We start from the raw sequence: 20,705 nt of genomic DNA, 5'->3' as shown, positions 1-20,705 counted from the left end.
TACAAAACTTTTCATTTCTCTACAAGGCTGGGGCCTGGTCTTTGTTTAATGCATGTTCTGGTGTCCAATATCTGGGAGAAGAAAACTGATTTCAACACTTAGGTAATTATAGTTGACTCTTCCTGACTCAGGGACCAATTACTCAGACTGCAGATTGCCATGTGGCATCCGTTTTTGTTCCCCATGCCTTTTCCCCTGTGAAGACCCAAGGTTTGTTGCTTTTTTCACACGTAGATGGATCCAGCCTGGGCCACAGCATATACTGAGAACTCAAGGGCAGAAGGTTCCTCGTTGGGCTCCCAGGCCTAGAGGCCCAGGCCTCCCTTTTCACTAGGGCCACCTCCATAATCTCCCCATTGCTCCCATTTAGCTGAGGACCATGGGTATGGATGAGGCTCTAACCAATTGACAAGCTTCTTCTTGGTGTCTCAAAGTGCAATATGCAGACCACCTGCTTCAGAAGCATCAGAAGAGCTTGCTAAAATATGGCCTCCTGAGTCAGAATGAGCCGCTGGGAATCTGTACTTTTAACATGCTCCCCAGGTTATTCTTCTGAGTGTGTAGGTTCAACAACCATAACCATAGGTGCAAAGTTTTAATATCTAAATCAATTTTGTTCTTGAGTCTGATAGTGAATTTGGAAAGCAAAGAACAGCATCTGGATCTTGTTGTTTCCTAGGATTTGGAAGGTGAGAGATTGGATTGTGAGGGATAATGGTATTTGGGAAGGACTGGGAACAGGTAGGAACCTGGTAGAAAAAGGCCAACAGAATCCCTCACTTGACTGTATCGAGTAACATGTGCTAGTGTAATTTTAAGGGTGGCCTGGGTATGAACTGGGAAGTATCCTGGATTTCCCTCCTAAGTGTCAGGTTGTATAGGTGCTCCAAAATTAAACAGCAGTACAGTGCTTGCTGCTAAACCACGTTATCTATTAAACAGCCACAATGATAACCCATACACCGTTTGACTTAGGTTTTGTCTGCCATCGTGGAGATGTTTGTAAATAAGGTTGGTGGTTGGGGCTCTAACTTTTCTCAATTCAAACTCCACCCCTGTCAGTTGAGACCAGGAGGTCTTTATTTCTTCTCTATGCCTTAATTTCCCCTATTAGGGAATGCACGTGCTTATGGTACCAGTCATTTGTACCTTTAGGGTGGGTTGTTAAAGAGGGCTGAGCAGGGCACAAAATAGACATTAATATTAGTAATCACTGTTAATAATTTCACATTGTCCTTATAAAAATTAACACTGCACTGACCAATGAGGAGAAGATGAACCGCTTAGCTAAAGTCTGAGGATTATTTATGGATTTAAATTATTCACGTGCTACCCATCATCTACTGCCACAGACATTTCAAAGTTCACAGCTCTTGGAATATCATATACTTTTCTGGAGCTTCCACACAAACCTGCTTATTCTCATAAAAGATGGCTGTGAGCCTTGTAAATTGCTCTCATTTCATTTTAGGTCTAATAGGTTGGGTGATGTTTTTGTTCATTTTTTTAAAAATAAGAACGTTTTGTTTTAAGCTGGGTCATACCTATCAATAGAATCTAAATAAGCCTCGGTATGTTGTGCAACCTCCACAGTTTAACAATAAAATGTTCGCTGCAACTGCTGCCCTCATACCCCAAAGCATTTACAATACATCTGACAAGTGTGTCTATTTCCATGGTACCTATCACCATGGTAGCTGAGCAGCACTCCTCTTGGAACAATCAAGTTAGTAATATAGCCTTTGGCTACTGCTTCCTAAAAGCTTTGCTCTTGAATAGATAAATGGGACACTTTGTTTTTTTTTTTTAAGTAGCTATAAAACCCCTCCAAAATAAACAACTGTTGTTAAATACTTCTTAACTTCACTAAAAAATAATAAACCTTCTTCCCCTCCATACCAGTTAGAGAAACATTTCTTATTTCTTTCATTTAGAGAAGTATTTCCAAGCTTCAAGACCATGCAAAATGTACAGACTGTATTGTGCTTTGAACTACATTTTAAGATTCTTTTGCATAAAGCTTAAGAAAAGGGATAGTAAAGGATAAATTAGGAGCTTGGGATTAACAGATACACACTACTATACATGAAATGGAAAAACAGCAAGGAACTACTATATAGCACAGGGAACTGTATTCAGTATCTTGTAATAACCTATAATGGAAAAGAATCTGAAAAAGCACACACACACACACACACTCCTATATATATATATGAATCACTTTTCTGTACACCTGAAACTAATACAACATTGTAAATCAACTATACTTCAATAAAAAAAATTTAAAAAGGGATAGTAGTGATATAGTGATTGTTTACAATAAGGTCAATTTTATAATAATTTGAACCGATCAGACTATTTATTGAATCAATAAAGTGCAAGGGTAGTGCCTATTCCCAATGACCCCAAATACAGGCTTTATAATATGCTTCGTGGCACTGCCATATAAAGCTGACAGCAGTGTAAACTGATGTTATTTTTCTCAGCACTTTGGCAATGGCAGCCTGAAAATGTTCATACCTTTTATCTTAGTCCATTTGGGCAGCTTTAACAAAATACCACAAATTGGGTAGCTTATAAACAACAGAAATTTATTGCTCACAGTCTGAAGGCTAGAAGTCCAAGATCAAGGTGCCAGCATGGTCATGTACTGCTGAGGGCCCTCTTCCTGGTTCATAGCCAGCGCATTTTTGCTGTGTCCTCACATGGTAAAAGGGGTGAGGGATCTCTGTGGGGTCTCTTATAAGAACATTAATCCCACTTCTGAGCGCCTCACCCTCATGACCTAAGCACCTCCCAAGTGCCCCCCCACCACATAATACCATCACATCCGACATTAAGATTTCAATATATGAATTTGGAGGGGACACATTCAGACCATAGCACCTTTTAATATGGTAATTCCATTTCCAGGAATCTATCCCAAGAAAATTATTTTAAACAGATACAAAGCCTTATAACAAAGATGCTCACTGGAGTGGTATTTAAAATAGAAAAAACAAAAACCTAAATGTTAAACAAGAAAGAATATGTAAGCAAATAATTGGAAGGTGATGGGCATCTTTGTGCTGACATTAAAAATCATGTTTATGGGGCTTCCCTGGTGGCGCAGTGGTTGGGAGTCCGCCTGCCGATGCAGGTGACGCGGGTTCGTGCCCCGGTCCGGGAAGATCCCACATGCTGCGGAGCGGCCGGGCCCATGAGCCATGGCCGCTGAGCCTGCGCGTCTGGAGCCTGTGCTCTGCAATGGGAGAGGCCACAGCAGTGAGAGGCCCGCGTACCGCAAAAAAAAAAAAAAAAAAAAAAAAAAATCATGTTTATGCAGCATGGTATTGGCACAAAAACAAACATATAGATCAATGAAACAGAATAAAGAGCCCAGAAATAAACCAACACATCTGTGGTAAGTTAATCTATGACAAAGGAGGCAAGAATATACAATAGAGAAAAGACAGTCTCTTCAGCAAGTGGTGTTGGGAAAGCTGGACAGCTACATATAAATCAATGAAATTATAAAACTCCCTCACACCAGGTACAAAAATGGCTTAAAGACCTAAATATAAGACGTGACAACATAAAACTCCTAGAAGAGAACATAGGTGAAAATTCTTGGACATAAATTGTAGTAATATTTTCTTAGATCAGTCTCCCAAGGCAAAAGAAATAAAAGCAAAAATAAACAAATGGAACCGAATCAAACTTAAAGGCTTCTTCTGCACAGCAAAGGAAACATCGACAAAACGAAAAGACAACTACGGAATGGGAGAAAATATTTGCAAACAATGCGACCGACAAGGGGTCAACAGAAAAAATGTACAAAGCGCTCATACAACTCAATATCAAAAACCTAAACAACCCAATCAAAAAATGGGCAGAAGACCTACATAGACATTTCTCCAAAGAAGACATACAGATGGCCAGTAGGTGCATGAAAAGATGCCCAACATTGTTAATCATTAGAGAAATGCATATCAAAACTACAATGAGGTAACACCTCATACTGGTCAGAATGGCTATCATCAAAAAGTCTACAAATAATAAATGCTGGAGAGGGAGTGGAGAAATGGGAACCCTCATACACTGTTGGCGGGAATGTAAATTGGTGCAGCCACTATGGAGAACAGTATGGAGGTTCCTTAAAAACTAAAAATAGAGCTACTGCATGATCCAGCAATCCCACTCCTGGGCATATATCCAGAAAAGATAAAAACTCTAATTCAAAAAGATATATACAACCCAATGTTCATAGCAGCACTGTTTACAATAGCTAAGACATGGAAACAACCCAAGTGCCCATGAACAGACAACTGGTTTAAGAAGATGTGGTATATACAATGGAATATTACTCAGTCATAATAAACAATGAAATATTGCCATTTGTAGCAACATGGATGGACCTAGAGATTATCATACTAAGTGAGGGAAGTCAGATAGAGAAAGACAAATATTATATGATATCATGTATATGTGGAATCTAAAAAATAATACAAATGAATCGATATACAAAACAGAAACAGTCTCATAGACACAGAAAACAAAATTACAGTTACCAAAGGGGAAAGGGAAGAGGGGAGGGATAAATTAGGAGTATGAGATTAACAGATACAAACTACTATACATAAAATAGATAAGCAATAAGAATTTACTGTATAACACAGGGAACTATATTCAATATCTTGTAATAACCTATAATGGAAAATAATCTGAAAATATATATATATATAAACTGAATCACTTTGCTGCAAAAAAAATTTTTTTAGAGTAATGTGTTTAATACTTTTTTATTTAGCACAGCAAATACATGATTTAAAGGATAAAAAAATCATGTTTATGAAGAGTTTTTAATAACTGAGGAAAATGTCTATCATATGATGTTAAGTAAAAAAGCAACAAACCAAATTATATATACAGCATAATATGTATAAAGTATGTAAAAATATGTACAGTTAACCCTAGGTGGTTGCATTGTGGATGACAGTTATTTTTGTCCTTTATACATTTCTTAATTAATAGTATCAGTATTTAATAGACATAATAATAGATTGTGTATCACTACCTTTCTCATTCTTTTCTCTGCCTCTCTTTCCCTTCATTCTAAGTGTCCATAAAATAAAACTAAACTTTACATTATTAATTCCATATTTACTGAATACAATTTAGAATTCTACATGCACCCACCCATCAAATACTAACTGAGCTTTATGTGCAAGGAACAATTCTTAACTTGTACATATGAACAGACATTTTCTCTAACAAAAAAATTAGTTACTTTGCTTTTAAGTTATTTGGTTCTTGACAGATTGTTTTCCTCTATGAGTCACTATCCCTCAGTAGAAAAAAACTTTAAACCTGAAAAATGATAATTTGATAATACTAAATTTTTACATCCCCAAATGTTGACCATATACTGCAATAGGCACTGGGAAATAATGAATCTGGGATATTCATTCTATAGTCTCCCCCTGGACTATATCACCCACGTTCATGGTTACCACTAGACGTGTGCACTACCAACTCTATCTCTAGCCTGGATCTTGCTCCGAGTTCCAGACTCAGTCACTAACTGCTTACTAAATATATCTTCCTGAATGTCTCATAGGCATCTATGAACTCATCCTTCCTGCATCACCTTCTCCTCAGACTGTGTTCTGGTAACTAGCACTTCTGTTCACACAGTCAATAAAATCAGAACACAAGGATCACCTCAGATTCTTTGTTCTCTTCCACTGTCCCCTGTGTGCCCACCCTCACACCTTGATTTCTACTTCCCAAATCTCTCAAGTTCATCTACTCATCTTAAACCCTCATCACCTCTCAGTAGATTTTTGTTATGAGCTTCGAACTACCCTCTTGGTTGCCAATCTACCCTTCGCATGGAGAAATCTTTCTAAAATGTAAATTGGATCATGGCACTCCCCTTTAAGAAGCTAGAAGTCTGCTTAGCATGCCCTACCTGATCAGGCTCCCTCCCATCTGCCCAACTTCATCTCCCATGGCTTCACCACTGACATCCAGCAATCCAGGAAAACAGAGCTAATCTGGTTCTCTGAACCCACCTGTTATTTCCTCCCTTTGGGACTTACCACATACGCTTCTCTTCAACTGGGATCCTTTCATCTATTCCATCTCTCTGCAAGCTACACATTTTCCAAACCTTAGCTTAAGGTTCAGCACCTCTCGTTTCCCTTCCTCTGTGGCATCACAATCTCTTGTATATATTCTCATGATATTTTATTTATTCAACCAAAATCTACTAAGCATCGAACATTATGCCATTCACTGTGCTTGCTGCTGGGTGTATAGACATTTCTGCCCCTGCAGAGGGACTCCCATCACTATTACTGCCCTGGCTTATTTACACCTCTGTCTCCCCTGAACTGCTAGAGGGCAGGGACTGGATCATAATCATCTTTGTATTCTCAGAACTTGGCAAAAGGAGGTACTTAATAAGCGTGTGTTGAACCAACTGAAACTGCAGTGTTTTGACTACAGTGTTTTGAATGATGAAATTTTGTAACTGTAAAAGTAACTCATAATTTCCAATAAGTAGTGCTTGATACTTCATAAGAGAAAAACACAACTCTACATTTCCATGGAGCAAGATCAACTGTATTCAGAGAGCACATGGTTCCGGAGTCTTTAAGGATGCTTTGAGATACGAATGGATAATTTCTGAGTTCATAATCCATAATTAAAGTGACCGATAGTAGGGAATATTTAGTCCCATTGTAGTCCACTTCTAGAAACTGTGATTTCTAATCCATGCTGCACTAATCTGCCTGATAGAAATCTTACTTGTGGTTTTATTCAGCGTTTAGGGATACAGGCAAGAGAAAGGAGTAGAAATTTGACTTATAGCTAGAGAAGTAACGTTTTGGTTCTTGATTAATATTTAAAAAATCAAACACAAAATATTTGTTGACATTCACTCTGTGGGTGATGTATGAATCTGTCAACCCCATTCTCTCTTACTAAGGCATTCTCTGGGTTTTGTACTTAGGCTTAATCCAAACTCAATCTCTGTTTCTATTCTAAATTGCTAATTGGCATCACCTTTTGCTTTTTTTTTTCACTGAATCAGTTTAAAAATGTACAAAGACGGTATTGATTTTCATGAGTTAACACTATGACTTTTTTTAATCTAAATGTTTCCCAATCATCCTTGGGTAGGGGAAGTGAAAACTGCACATTTACAATACGGTTGAGATAGAAAATATATCCTGCATATTTGAAATGATGTAGATTCAATTATGAACCTTTGTCAATTTATTAAGCATTTAAGAATAGGACCTCTCCCTTCCTCCTTCCTTCCCTTTCTTTCTTTCTTTCCTTCTTTTTTTAACTTTCTTTTAGAAAATTGAAAGAAGCTTGGTTAGAGTATCTCTCTGGCCAGTCCCAGAACACTTTATGATATACTGATATACTTTCCTAAGGTCCATTCACTGTAGGATTGAATGTTGCAAATGATGGATTTTATCACAACATTTGAAAACTTTCTTTGTTCCTCAAACCAGGTGAGCCAAGTTACAAATCTGTTTATTCATTTCTATTTCCTGAAAGATTAGATACTCTAGCTCAATAGTGGGTTCCTTGAAGAGCTCCCTTCTCTTGCTTTAGAATTACTCTTTATTTCCTTAATCTTTTTGGTTTCAGGTAGTTGACCTTATTAGTCAGAGAAGTGTTCTTGACTTCTGTCTGCCATGAAAGAAAACTGATGACCCATCTAATTTGCTCTTCTTTGGTTTTCCATTCTTGTCAAAGCCAACTCCTTTACTATGAATAGTACCCTAGTGCTTTGATAGTCTTTGTGTCATTCTTATTATCAAGTATTGTGCTTTGAATTAGTTTCTCAAAAGTAATAATTTTAGTGATTGACTTTCACAGGCTCAGAAAGCTTCTGCATTTAGAGTTCTGTAATGAGTCAAGTAAAATATATATAGGGTATATTTAGTTTGCAATTATATAATCATACAACTGAGACTTTTTTTTACTTAGAACAAGGCTTTTTAAAAAATGTAAAGTCTTCCTCACTCCAACCCATTCTTCTTACTTAGTTTCTGATATTTTTACTTATGGTGGTTACTATGATTTATTTAAATTATCTTTTTGCAACCATTTCTTGATTTATTAATTTCAGGTAGTACCTGTTACATAAAATTTTTAAATTTAGTGCACTTTCACTACTACTCATTTCCTTTCCAGTTACAGATTTTTCACTTTATTTTTAGAGCCAAGGTTTATAAAATTTACATTCTTTTAAACATCTATAATTAAAGACTTCTCTGCCTTTTCTATGGGGGTGATAAAATTTATGGTGTATATACAGAGCTATTGTTTTACAACTATTTAAATATTATTTATACAAAAATAAATGATGTGTTTAGATTAAAAGAAAGGGCATGTGATCTATATCACTAAACGCCCCGCTGGTCAAGAGGAAAAAGGTTCAATCATTAGGAATACATTTTCTACTAACTTCTTTTCAACTTTCTTTGCTTTCATAGGTCAGATTCAGCTACCACTCTTTCCTATATTTTGCTCCATCCTCTTCCTTGAGTTTACTTTTGTTTTGTTAAGGTTTTGTCCTTGAGAATTTTTTTTCATATGGGGTACTTGAGTAGAAAAACTTTCAAAGCCTGCAAGACAGAAAATATCTTGATTTTGCTCTTTTACGTGAATAATAGTTTGGGTGAGTATAGAAATCTAGGCTTAAAATCATTTCTCCACACAAATCTGAAATCGTTGTTCCTCTGTCTTCTTGTGTATAGTGCTGTTGATAAGAAATATAATATCGGACAGATTTTCATTCCTTCATTCTTTATTCTTCATTCTCTATTCTTCCTTCAATCTCCCCATTCTGGAATATTAAAAAGTATCTTTATCCTTACAGTTCTAAAATTTCAACAGATCATGTCTCCTTCCATTCACTCCATACTTGGTAGTTATTTTCAGCTTGAAGATTCATGTCTTTCTAAACCTCAAGGAAATTTTCTTTTTCTGTCATTGTTAGTATTTTGGCTATTATTACTTCCTCCTTTCCATTGTTCTGAAACTCTGATTAGATGATGAGCCTCCTAGTGTAGCCTCCAGGCCTTTTACATTTTTGGTGATTTTCACCTTTTAAGACTTTTGTTTTACCCTTCAGGAAGAGTTCCTTGATACCAAATTCAGATCACCAGCTTGGTCTTTAGTCTTATCTATCATTCTACAATTCATGCTACCACTGGATTTTTAAACATCGTATTTATAATTTTGAGGAACTCATTCTCCTTTGTCCCTCATTCACAGCAGCTTGTTTTCATTTTGTGGTTGAAATACCTTTCTCTAATCACTGTAAGCATACTAACTATAGCTTTTAAAATATTCTTCCACCCCTTCCACCCATTTTCTTTGATTTATCCCTATTTCCTTTTGGCCAATTATCCATTTGTCCTTTTAAAATAGTTGTTTCACATCCCAGTTTCCTTTCATGTTGCTAGTTTTCCTCAAAATCTGGTGTAGGGGAGGTAAAAGATTTCCTCAACCCTTTTTGAGTCTCTGGCTGGGTCTGAAAATTAAGCTGACAAAGACAGGAGAAAAGCATACAAACTTATTTAATGTAAGTTTTATGTTACAGGAAGCCTTCGTAAGGAAATGAAGACTCGAAGAAATGGTTAAACCTGAGTATTTTTATATTAGGTTTGATGAAGACTACATAGTCATGGAAAGATATGATAGGGCAAAGAGTATGAGGTAAGTGTACACTGGGGGAAACTTAGCAAGGCCTATTCGTTCAGACTCCTCTCTGTGTCCCTTTGTCTTTGGAGATAAGGATGCTCCTTACCTCCAGGTATGCACAGGGTACCACTCACTTGAGGGTCTTATGACCTGCTTCAGGGGAAAGTCAGAAAGTCCTTCCTACACATGCCATTTCTCAAATCCTTTCAGCTTGAAATATTCAATATGCCAACGTGCCATATTTTAGGGTAGTGTGTCCTGAACACTGTCACCAGTGATTTCTTTTCCTTTTTACCTTCTTAAAAACAGCTTTATTGAGGTGTAACTTACATGAAATTATACTTACCAAAATGTGGTGATATTGATTGTGATTCTTACTGATGAATGAAGAACACAATTGAGAAGGCAGTTTGTATGCTAATGATACGCATGTTTTTCTAACAGGCAAGTCTCCCCAGACAGGAAGTGATTCTCAAACTTAAGTACATCTGAGAGGAGAGGCCTGTTGCGCCTGTGCAACTGGCATCCTACTGAGGGTCTGGAGCGCATGTGCGCATGGAGTGGAGGAAAACGGGGAGTCGTCTAACTAGAGCTGTCATGGGACGCTCTAGCTCATGGTATGTGGAGAGATTTGCTGCATTTCTAAAGAATCTCAAAAAATAAGCTTCATTTCAGAACCTAAACCAGTCTTTGCTTTTCTTCACTTTGAGGGAGCACACAGGTATTGAATTCTCTGCCACTGGGCACACCAAGCTGTGTGGCTGACAGGGTCTTGGTGCTCTGGCCGGGTGTCAGGCCTGTGCCTCTGAGGTGGGAGAGCCAAGTTCAGGACATTGGTCTACCAGAGACCTCCCAGCTCCACGTAGTATCAAATGGCAAAAGCTCTCCCAGAGATCTCCATCTCAATGCTAAGACCCAGCTCCACTCAACAACCAGAAAGCTAAAGTGCTGGACCCCCATGCCAAACAACTAACAAGACAGGAACACAACCCCACCCATTAGCAGAGAGGCTGCCTAAGGTCACAGACACCCCAAAACACACCACTGGATGCGGTCCTGCCCACCAGAAAGACAAGATCCAGCTTCATCCACCAGAACACAGGCACCAGTCCCCTCCACCAGGAAGCCGACACAACCCACCGAACAAACCGTAGCCACTAGGGGCAGACACGAAAAACAACAAGAACTACGAACTTGCAGCCTGTGAAAAGGAGACCCCAAACACAGTAAGTTAAGCAAAATGAGAAGACAAAGAAACACACAGCAGATGAAGGAGTAAGATAAAAACCCAACAGACCAAACAAATGAAGAGGAAATAGGCAGTCTACCTGAAAAAGAATTCAGAGTAATGATAGTAAAGATGATCCAAAATCTTAGAACTAGAATGGAGAAAATACAAGAAACATTTAACAAGGACCTAGAAGAACTAAACAGCAAACAAACAAGGATGAAGAACACAATAAATGAAATTAAAAATTCTCTAGAAGGAATCAATAGTAGAATAACTGAGGCAGAAGAACGGATAAGTGATCTGGAAGACAAAACAGTGGAAATAACAACTGCAGAGCAGAATAAAGAAAAAAGAATGAGGACAGTTTTAGAGATCTCTGGGACAACATTAAACACACCAACATTCGAATTATAGGGGTCCCAGAAGAAGAAGAGAAAAAGAAAGGGACTGAGAAAATATTTGAAGAGATTATAGTCGAAAACTTCCCTAACATGGGAAAGGGAACAGTCAATCAAGTCCAGGAAGCACAGAGAGTCCCATACAGGATAAATCCAAGGAGAAACACGCCAAGCCACATATTAATCAAACTATCAAAAATTAAATAAAAAGAAAAAAATATTAAAGGCAGCAAGGGAAAAGCAACAAATAACATACAAGGGAAGCCGCATAAGGTTAAGAGCTGATCTTTCAGAGAAGCTCTTCAAGCCAGAAGGGAGTGGCAAGACATACTTAAAATGAAGACAGGGAAAAACATACAACCAAGATTACTCTACCCAACAAGGATCTCATTCAGATTCGACAGAGAAATTAAAACTTTTACAGACAATCAAAAGCTAAGAGAATTCAGCACCACCAAACCAGATGTACAATAAATGCTAAAGGAACTTCTCTAGGCAGGAAACACAAGAGAAGGAAAAGACCTACAATAACAAACCCAATTAAGAAAATGGTAATAGGAACATACATTTTCATAATTACCTTAAATGTAAATGGATTAAATGCTCCCACCAAAAGACAGAGACTGGCTGAATGGATACAAAAACAAGACCCATATATATGCTGTCTACAAGAGACCCACTTCAGACCTAGGGACACAAACAGACTGAAAGTGAGGGGATGGAAAAAGATATTGCATGCAAATGGAAATCAAAAGAAAGCTGGAGTAGCAAATCTCATATCAGACAAAATAGACTTTAAAATAAAAACTATTACAAGAGACAAAGAAGGACACTACATAATGATCAAGGGATCAATCCAAGAAGAAGATATAACAATTGTAAAGACTTATGCACTCAGCATAGGGGCACCTCAATACATAAGGCAAATGCTAACAGCCATAAAAGGGGAAAGTGACAGTAACACAATCATAGTAGGGGACTTTAACACCTCACTTGCACCAATGGACAGACCATCCAAGATGAAAATAAATAAGGAAACAAAGCTTTAAACGACACATTAAAAAAGATGGACTTAATTGGTATTTACAGGATATTCCATCCAAAAACAACAGAATACACTTTCTTCTCAAGTGCTCATGGAACATTCTGCAGGATAGATCATATCTTGGGTCACAAATCAAGCCTTGGTAAATTTAAGAAAACTGAAATCATATCAATTATCTTTTCCGACCACAACACTATGAGACTAGATATCAATTACAAGAAAAAATCTGTAAAAAATACAAACACACGGAGGCTAAACAATACATGACTTAATAACCAAGAGATCATTGCAGATATCGAAGAGGAAATCAAAAAATACCTAGAAACAAATGACAATGAAAAGACGATGACCCAAAACCTATGGGATGCAGTAAAAGCAGTTCTAAGGGGGAAGTTTATAGCAATACAATCCTATCTCATGAAACAAGAAACACCTCAAATAAACAACCTACCCTTACATCTAAAGCAATTAGAGAAAGAACAAAAAACCCCCAAGGTTAGCAGAAGGAAATAAATCATAAAGATCAGATCAGAAATAAATGAAAAAGAAATAAAGGAAATGATAGCAAAGATCAATAAAACTAAAAGCTGGTTCTTTGAGAAGATAAACAAAATTGAGAAACCATTAGGCAGACTCATCAAGAAAAAATAGGAGAAAATCAAATCAGTAGAATTAGAAATGAAAAAGGAGAAGTAACAACTGACATGGCAGAAATACAAAGGATCATGAGAGATTACTATAAGCAACACTATGCCAATAAAATGGACAACCTGGAAGAAATGGACAAATTCTTAGAAAAGCACAATGTTCCAAGACTCAATCAGGAAGAAACAGAAAATATAAAGAGACCAATCACAAGCACTGAAATTGAGACTGTGATTAAAACTCTTCCAACAAACAAAAGCCCAGGACCAGATGGCTTCACAGGCAAAATCTATCAAACATTTAGAGAACAGCTAACACCTATCCTTCTCAAACTCTTCCAATATATAGCAGAGGGAGGAACACTCCCAAACTCATTCTACGAGGCCACCATCACCCTGATACCAAAACCAGACAAAGGTGTCACAAAGAAAGAAAACTACAGGCCAATGTCACTGATGAACATAGATGCAAAAATCCTCAACAAAATACTAGCAAACAGAATCCAACAGCACATTAAAAGGATCATACACCATGATCAAGTAGGGTGTAACCCAGGAATGGAAGGATTCTTCAATATATGTAAATCAATCAATGTGATACACCATATTAACAAATTGAAGAAGAAAAACCATATGATCATCTCAACAAATGCAGAAAAAGCTTTCAACAAAATTCAACACCCATTTATGATAAAAAACACTCTAGAAAGTAGGTATAGAGGGAACCTACCTCAACAAAATAAAGGTCATATATGACAAACCTAAGCCAACATCGTTCTCAATGGTGAAAAACTGAAACCATTTCCTCTAAGATCAGGAACAAGACAAGGCTGTCCACTCTCACCACTATTATTCAACATAGTTTTGGAAATTTTAGCCACAGCAATCAGAGAAGAAAAAGAAATAAAAGGAATACAAACTGGAAAGGAAGTAAAGCTGCCACTGTTTGCAGATGACATGATACTATATATTGAGAATCCTAAAGATGCTACCAGAAAACTACTAGAGCTAATCAATGAATTTGGTAAAGTAGCAGGATACAAAATTAATGCACAGAAATCTCTTGCATTCCTATACACTAATGATGAAAAATCTGAAAGAGAAATTAAGGAAACACTCCCATTTACCATTGCAACAAAAAGAATAAAACACCTAGAATAAACCTACCTAAGGAGACAAAAGACCTGTATGCAGAAAATTATAAGACACTGATGAAAGAAATTAAAGATAATACAAACAGATGGAGAGATATACCATGTTCTTGGAGTGGAAGAATCAACACTGCGAAAATGACTCTACTACCCAAAGCAATCTACAGATTCAGTGTAATCCCTATCAAACTACCAATGGCATTTTTCACAGAACGAGAACAAAAAATTTCTCAATTTGTACGGAAACACAAAAGACCCTGAATAGCCAAAGCAATCCTGAGAAAGAAAAACGGAGCTGGAGGAATCAGGCTCCTGGACTTCAGACTATACTACAAAGCTACAGTAATCAAGACAGTATGGTTCTGGCAGAAAAACAGAAATATTGATCAATGGAACAGGATAGAAAGCCCAGAGATAAACTCACGCACATATGGTCACCTTATTTTCGATAAAGGAGGCAAGAATATAGAATGGAGAAAAGACAGCCTCTTCAATAAGTGGTGCTGGGAAAACTGGACAGCTACATGTAAAAGAATGAAATTAGAACACTCCCTAACACCATACACAAAAATAAACTCAAAATGGATTAAAGACCTAAATGTAAGGCCGGACACTCTAAAACTCTTAGAGGAAAACATAGGCAGAACACTCTATGACATAAATCACTGCAAGATCCTTTTTGACCCACCTCCTAGAGAAATGGATATAAAAACAAAAATAAACAAATGGGACCTAATGAAACTTAAAAGCTTTTGCACAGCAAAGGAAGCCATAAACAAGACGAAAAGACAACCCTCAGAATGGGAGAAAATATTTTCAAGTGAAGCAACTGACAAAGATTAATCTCCAAAATTTACAAGCAGCTCATGCAGCCCAATATCAAACAAACAACCCAATCCAAAAATGGGCAGAAGACCTTAAGAGACATTTCTCCAAAGAAGATACACAGATTGCCAACAAACACATAAAAGGATGCTCAACATCACTAATCATTAGAGAAATGCAAATCAAAACTACAATGAGTTATCACCTCACACAGGTCAGAATGGCCATCATCAAAAAATCTACAAACAATAAACACTGGAGGGGGTGTGGAGAAAAGGGAACCCTCTTGCACTGTGGGAGGAAATATAAATTGATATAGCCACTATGGAGAACAGTATGGAGGTTCCTTTAAAAACTTAAAAATAGAACTACCATATGACCCGCAATCCCACTACTGGGCATATACCCTGAGAAAACCATAATTCAAAAAGAGTCATGTACCACAATGTTCATTGCAGCTCTATTTACAATAGCCAGGACATGGAAGCATCCTAAGTGTCCATTGACAGATGAATGGATAAAGAAGATGTGGCACCTATATACAATGGAATGTTACTCAGCCATAAAAAGAAATGAAATTGAGTTATCTGTAGTGAGATGGATGGACCTAGGGACTGTCATACGGAGTGAAGTCAGAAAGAGAAAAATAAATACTGTATGGTAAGACATCTATATGGAATCTAAAAAAAATGAAAAAACATGTTCTGAAGGACCTAGGGGCAGAACAGGGATAAAGACGCAGACTTGAGGACACGGGAAGGGGGAAGGGTAAGCTGGGACGAAGTGAGAGAGTAGCATGGACTTATATATACTATAAGTAAATGTAAAATAGTTAGCTAGTGGGAAGCAGCTGCTAACTGGGAGATAGCACAGGGAGATTAGCTAGGTGCTCTGTGACCACCTAGAGGGGTGGTATGGGAGGGAGACCGAAGAGGGAGGAGATATGGGGATATAGGTATATGTATAGCTGATTCACTTTGTTATAAAGCAGAAACTAACACACCATTGTAAAGCAATTATTGTCCAATAAAGATGTTAAAAAAACCCCAAAACTTATGCACATCTTAGCATCATCAGGATATTTTTAACGATGCAGTTGCCCAGGTCCTGACCTAGGCCAATTAAATCAGGAGTGGGGCTTAGGCATCAGTATGTTTTTGAGCTCCTCAGGTATTTTAATGTACAGTTCAGTTAAGAAGCACTGCTATTAGGTATGTGTGCAGGCAACAGGCTCATAGACCCAGGGCTCCCAATTACCAAAGCAAGAGGGCTATAGTTTGGGATTGGAAGTGTTTAGTGTTTCTGGAAGAAAATGCCTATCCTCTCTTTTCTTCTCCCTCTGTATCTGTTGTGGAGGTCTGGAGTTTCTTTCGCTTTGTTATGTCTCCCTGAAACCAGAGTTCTCTTTCAAGATGCCCTCCCCAGCAGGAAGGAGTGCTTTCCTTAGAAAGTGTTCTCTAGCTTTAGTCAAAGGTCTCAAGTTCCATCACCAGCTCTACTTAGGGATGGGAGTGAGCCCTGTTGTCTCACACCGATGCACACAGAGAGGTCCCCCATCCCACCTTGCCTGTGGTATTTGTTAAACTGGGAGCCTTTCTAGGTTTTCTTGGGATGAACTGCACCAAGAGCTGGTGCCTGGGTTTCCTCTGCAATTCCATTGCCAATTCAATCCAATCTTTCTGTTTTTCAGAAATTCTTCAAAACTTCTTTGTCCACTGATTTCACTAGTTCTTATTTTCCAGTGATTATATAAATGTATTATTTAAAAAATATTTTCTGTCATCTCAATGGGAAAATGGGAGGGAGCAGAGGTGGGCACAACTGCTTGCTTTGTCATCCTAAACTGATAGCCCCTCAAACGGTTCTGGATATCTTCTAAAGCCTGGTACAATTTAACCCTGTTGTCAATCTTTCCTCTGAAGATGTAACCATTGTTTTATTAATACATATCTGTTCCTGGCTTTGCTATAACTCAATTATAATTATTTGGAAACTCACTTAACATCTTTGTGTTGGTTTTCCTCTTTTTTTTTTTGCAGTACGCGGGCCTCTCACTGTTGTGGCCTCTCCCGTTACGGAGCACAGGCTCCGGACGCGAAGGCTCAGCAGCCATGGTCCACGGGCCCAGCTGCTCCGCGGCATGTGGGATCCTCCCAGACCAGGGCACGAACCCGTGTCCCCTGCATTGGCAGGTGGACTCTCAACCACTGCACAACCAGGGAAGCCCGGTTTTCCTCATTTTTAAAGTGAAGAGGGCTAATGGGGATTTTCTAAATTTCTTCCCAGCATTAATATTTAAGTATTCTAAAATTATCTTTTAGTATCACAGGATTGTACCACTATCTGAAAATCGGGGTGTCCCACATAAAATACCTTTTTAACATAGAGAGGGAGGACTTACGTGTATTATATAACTAGAACCCTACTGGATCGCCCAGAGTTTAGTAAATCTATTTTAGAGAAAGAACTAAAATAGGATAAGGTACAAGCAACTAGCCCGGTGGCTACTTTAGATTTAGTGGTCACAGAAGGCCTCTCTGAGGTGTCATGTAGGCTGAGAACAGAATAAAAAGATAGAAAGAGCCATAGAGAAATCAGGAATGGAGAAAATGCTGGGCAAAGAGAACAATGTTAGTACAATGCCTTGAGATAGGAACAAACTTTGGTATGCTAGAGAAACGTGAAGGTCAGTGTGGCTGGAAAATGGTGCATGAGAAGGAAAGTGGTATGAAGTAAGGTCAGAGAGTGACGCAGAAATCAGATCTTCTAAGATCTTTTAAGTCACAGCAAGGAGCTCAGATTTTACTGAGAGCACTGGGAAGACAATGAATGATCACAGCCTCTGAATCATGCTTCTGTAGCTGCCAGAACAGCCTGTAGGGGGCAAGAGCCAAGCAAAGGACCAGAAAGAAACAAATGAGCAACCTTGATCAGTTTTTGCACAATTCACCTTCTGCAGCATTTTCTAGACTATTAATGCACATTTCTATGTCCATTTAATTGAATATGGCTCCTGTTTTGACTCTTTTGCACAAAGTATGCTTTAACTCTAGTAGCCCAATTCAATACGGATGCTGCCCAAAATTGTTCTTCTACCTGTGCCTTACTTTTGCCTATAATTCATTCAGACAATGCTACTACAGAAAAATGCATGCAATAAATCCAAACAAAGGCTAGTCAATACTACCACAGGTAAGTGAGTTCAGCCAAAAAAGGAAGTCAGTCTGCTTCATGCTGACACATCCAGAGATGATTTCTGATGAACACAGGATATGCTCAGAACCAGACTGACACTTCAGTTCCCTTCACCTTTGTACACACCGCAATTTGGTTTAAAAGAGATGCATCCCAAAGCAAATGGTCCCTTTGGTTCTGAAACCTTACTTTAATTCTAAACACCATCTTTCAGTATAGGGCCTTCCTTGCATTTGCCTTCTTCAGTTAGGTGTTTTGTTACTCAGCTCTTATTCCTCAGTTCCCCAGTTTTTTAAATCAGAATTTTTTTTTTTACTTCAATAAAATATCGATCATAGTCAACTCTCAACAAAGGTAATACTAGCATGACATTTAAATGCAGTAGATTACCTATCTGGAAACAAGGAGAGCCATAGCTCAGGACAGGTGGGAAGGAGAGGAAAATCACTCTCAGTGGGCATAAAAGATTGGCAAACACCACAAGAATGGAGGGAAGAAATAACATATGTGAGTGCTTGTGTACAAACTTATACACAGTATATACTTCTCTTGAGAATCAGAATTGCATCACAAGATATTTCATATGACAAAGGATAATTAAATATCTTTTTCAAGAAGCATTAATTGCAAGCTTCTGAAAATAATTCTGAAGATTTGCACAGTGCAAAAACATTACAGTACGTCAATTACAAAACGGAGAAAATGCCATATGGTGACTTAGAACCTCAAAGCTTCAGGTTGAAAAGAAAATTTCTGTTATATCCTTATATCCTCTACAATATTCAATATTGACAGCCAAGCCCCAACATTAAAGAGTCAATTTATAGTTAGATATGCAAATTACTGGTTACACAACACAAAGTAGCCTAATGAGATTCTGAACTTAATACTAGCTACTTGTTCCACCTTTCAAACCCAACCCTGGAGATGCCATAGAAAAAAAAGGAGGTTGACGCACCTTGGAAACTCATATACAGACTGAGAAATCCTTCAAAGGAGAGTAGTGTCTGGGTTCCAGTATGCACAGCACATAGGAGTCCAGAGCAAGAGCACAGGAAACCACAAGTGAAAGACTGGAATGGAGCTTCCCAGTTTTCTTCTCCCCTTATTGCCCTGGGGTAGGTCACCAGAGGCAGAAAAACAGCAATTCCACCTCTCAGGGTGGCACCAGAGCATTCCCCCATCCTCTAGGGTGAAGAAGCAGAGAGGTTCCCAGAAAGCTAAAGTCACTTGGTGGTGCTATGGTTGAGTGACAGGGTACAGGCGGCTGGTAGTGAGGTGGTGGGGCAGGAGGGACCATCAAGTCCAGACCATAAGAGTAGAGCCTTCTACTTTGAAGAACATTCTCTTTGCCACTCCTTAGGCTTACTATGAGAGGCCCAAGCTAGGATCTCAAAATATATATATCTGTTAGTATTTTACTCTAATGTCAACAATAGTCACTGACATGAACATTATTCAAATAATGCTCAGAATACAAATGGTTTCTCAGATCATTTCCATTTTTACTCATTTTGGGCAACACTGACATTATCCAGCTTAGGTGCCCACTTAAATTGCATATTACATCTTGGGATGGTTCTTTGGTGGTCATCCTAGTTTTTCCCTAAAGGCCTATCAGAAGGGTTCTGCTCTGTTACAAAATTATCAATCCCAGTAATTGTGGAAGAACTTAAACAACCCAAAAGTTTCACTATGTGGATCAAAGGATCTGATAACAGTAATGTTGTTTCTTTAAGGTTTCATGTATAGCACTATGTATAAGTTAAAGCCTCACAAATCTCCGCAGTGTACACTGAACTAAAAGGTTTTTATTTGCAGCTGTTTTCAAAACAGAACATTATTTTTTTATAGCAATGTAGCTGAATGCCAGAAAGTTCAAGGAGCATGACTACAACTGTAATGCTGACTGGTAGGCTGTGTAATTATTTGTTTACATTATTTGCTCCTCCTTTCACCCCGCTTACCCATCCATTAACTTCAGGCTTGGCTATGTGTGGCATACTTCAGCTAATGGTACGTGAGTGAACATTCATTTTCCACATCTGAGCAGAAACTTCATGTGACTGTGTGGCTTGGCTGGGGCTACCTTGCTTCATCCTTGTACCAGGAGAACAGCATGTCCTAGAAAAGGACTGCTCCTTTAGCCTGGGTTCCAAAATGAAAGAACACATAGAGCCGAGCCTAACAAAGTATAGCAGAGCCAAACCTTGATGTAATGTGCAGAAGAAAAACTATTTCTTGTTATAAACTACTGAGATCTGGGATTTATTTGTTATAAACTAGAAAAAGCTGGAGAATTCACTGATTTAGTGGGTGACAAAAGAATTTAGCATCTGTTTTATCCATATAAATTAAGAATAATTCTTTTCTCTGACTTTAATTATTGATTCCTAAATCTACCTTTCATTATTTAAGCAGTTTCAATTTAACTGTATAGAATTTATCTATCCATCTTTCTACTTACCTATCAATGTCAGAAAAATTCTAGCACTTTAC

At 38.0% G+C, this 20,705-nt stretch overlaps 1 protein-coding gene across 3 annotated transcripts in view; it reads right to left on the bottom strand.

The window, feature by feature from the left end:
* The window catches only part of RTN1 (reticulon 1), a 411,168-nt gene that overhangs the window by 65,349 nt on the left and 325,114 nt on the right, over positions 1-20,705 (bottom strand). The gene's annotated exons all lie outside the window — the stretch shown is intronic.

This window comes from Pseudorca crassidens, chromosome 1 (assembly GCF_039906515.1).
Source record: "Pseudorca crassidens isolate mPseCra1 chromosome 1, mPseCra1.hap1, whole genome shotgun sequence".
NCBI lineage: Eukaryota > Metazoa > Chordata > Mammalia > Artiodactyla > Delphinidae > Pseudorca > Pseudorca crassidens.
Note: the sequence above shows the minus strand (reverse complement) of the source record. Positions and strands in the feature narration are given on the sequence as shown.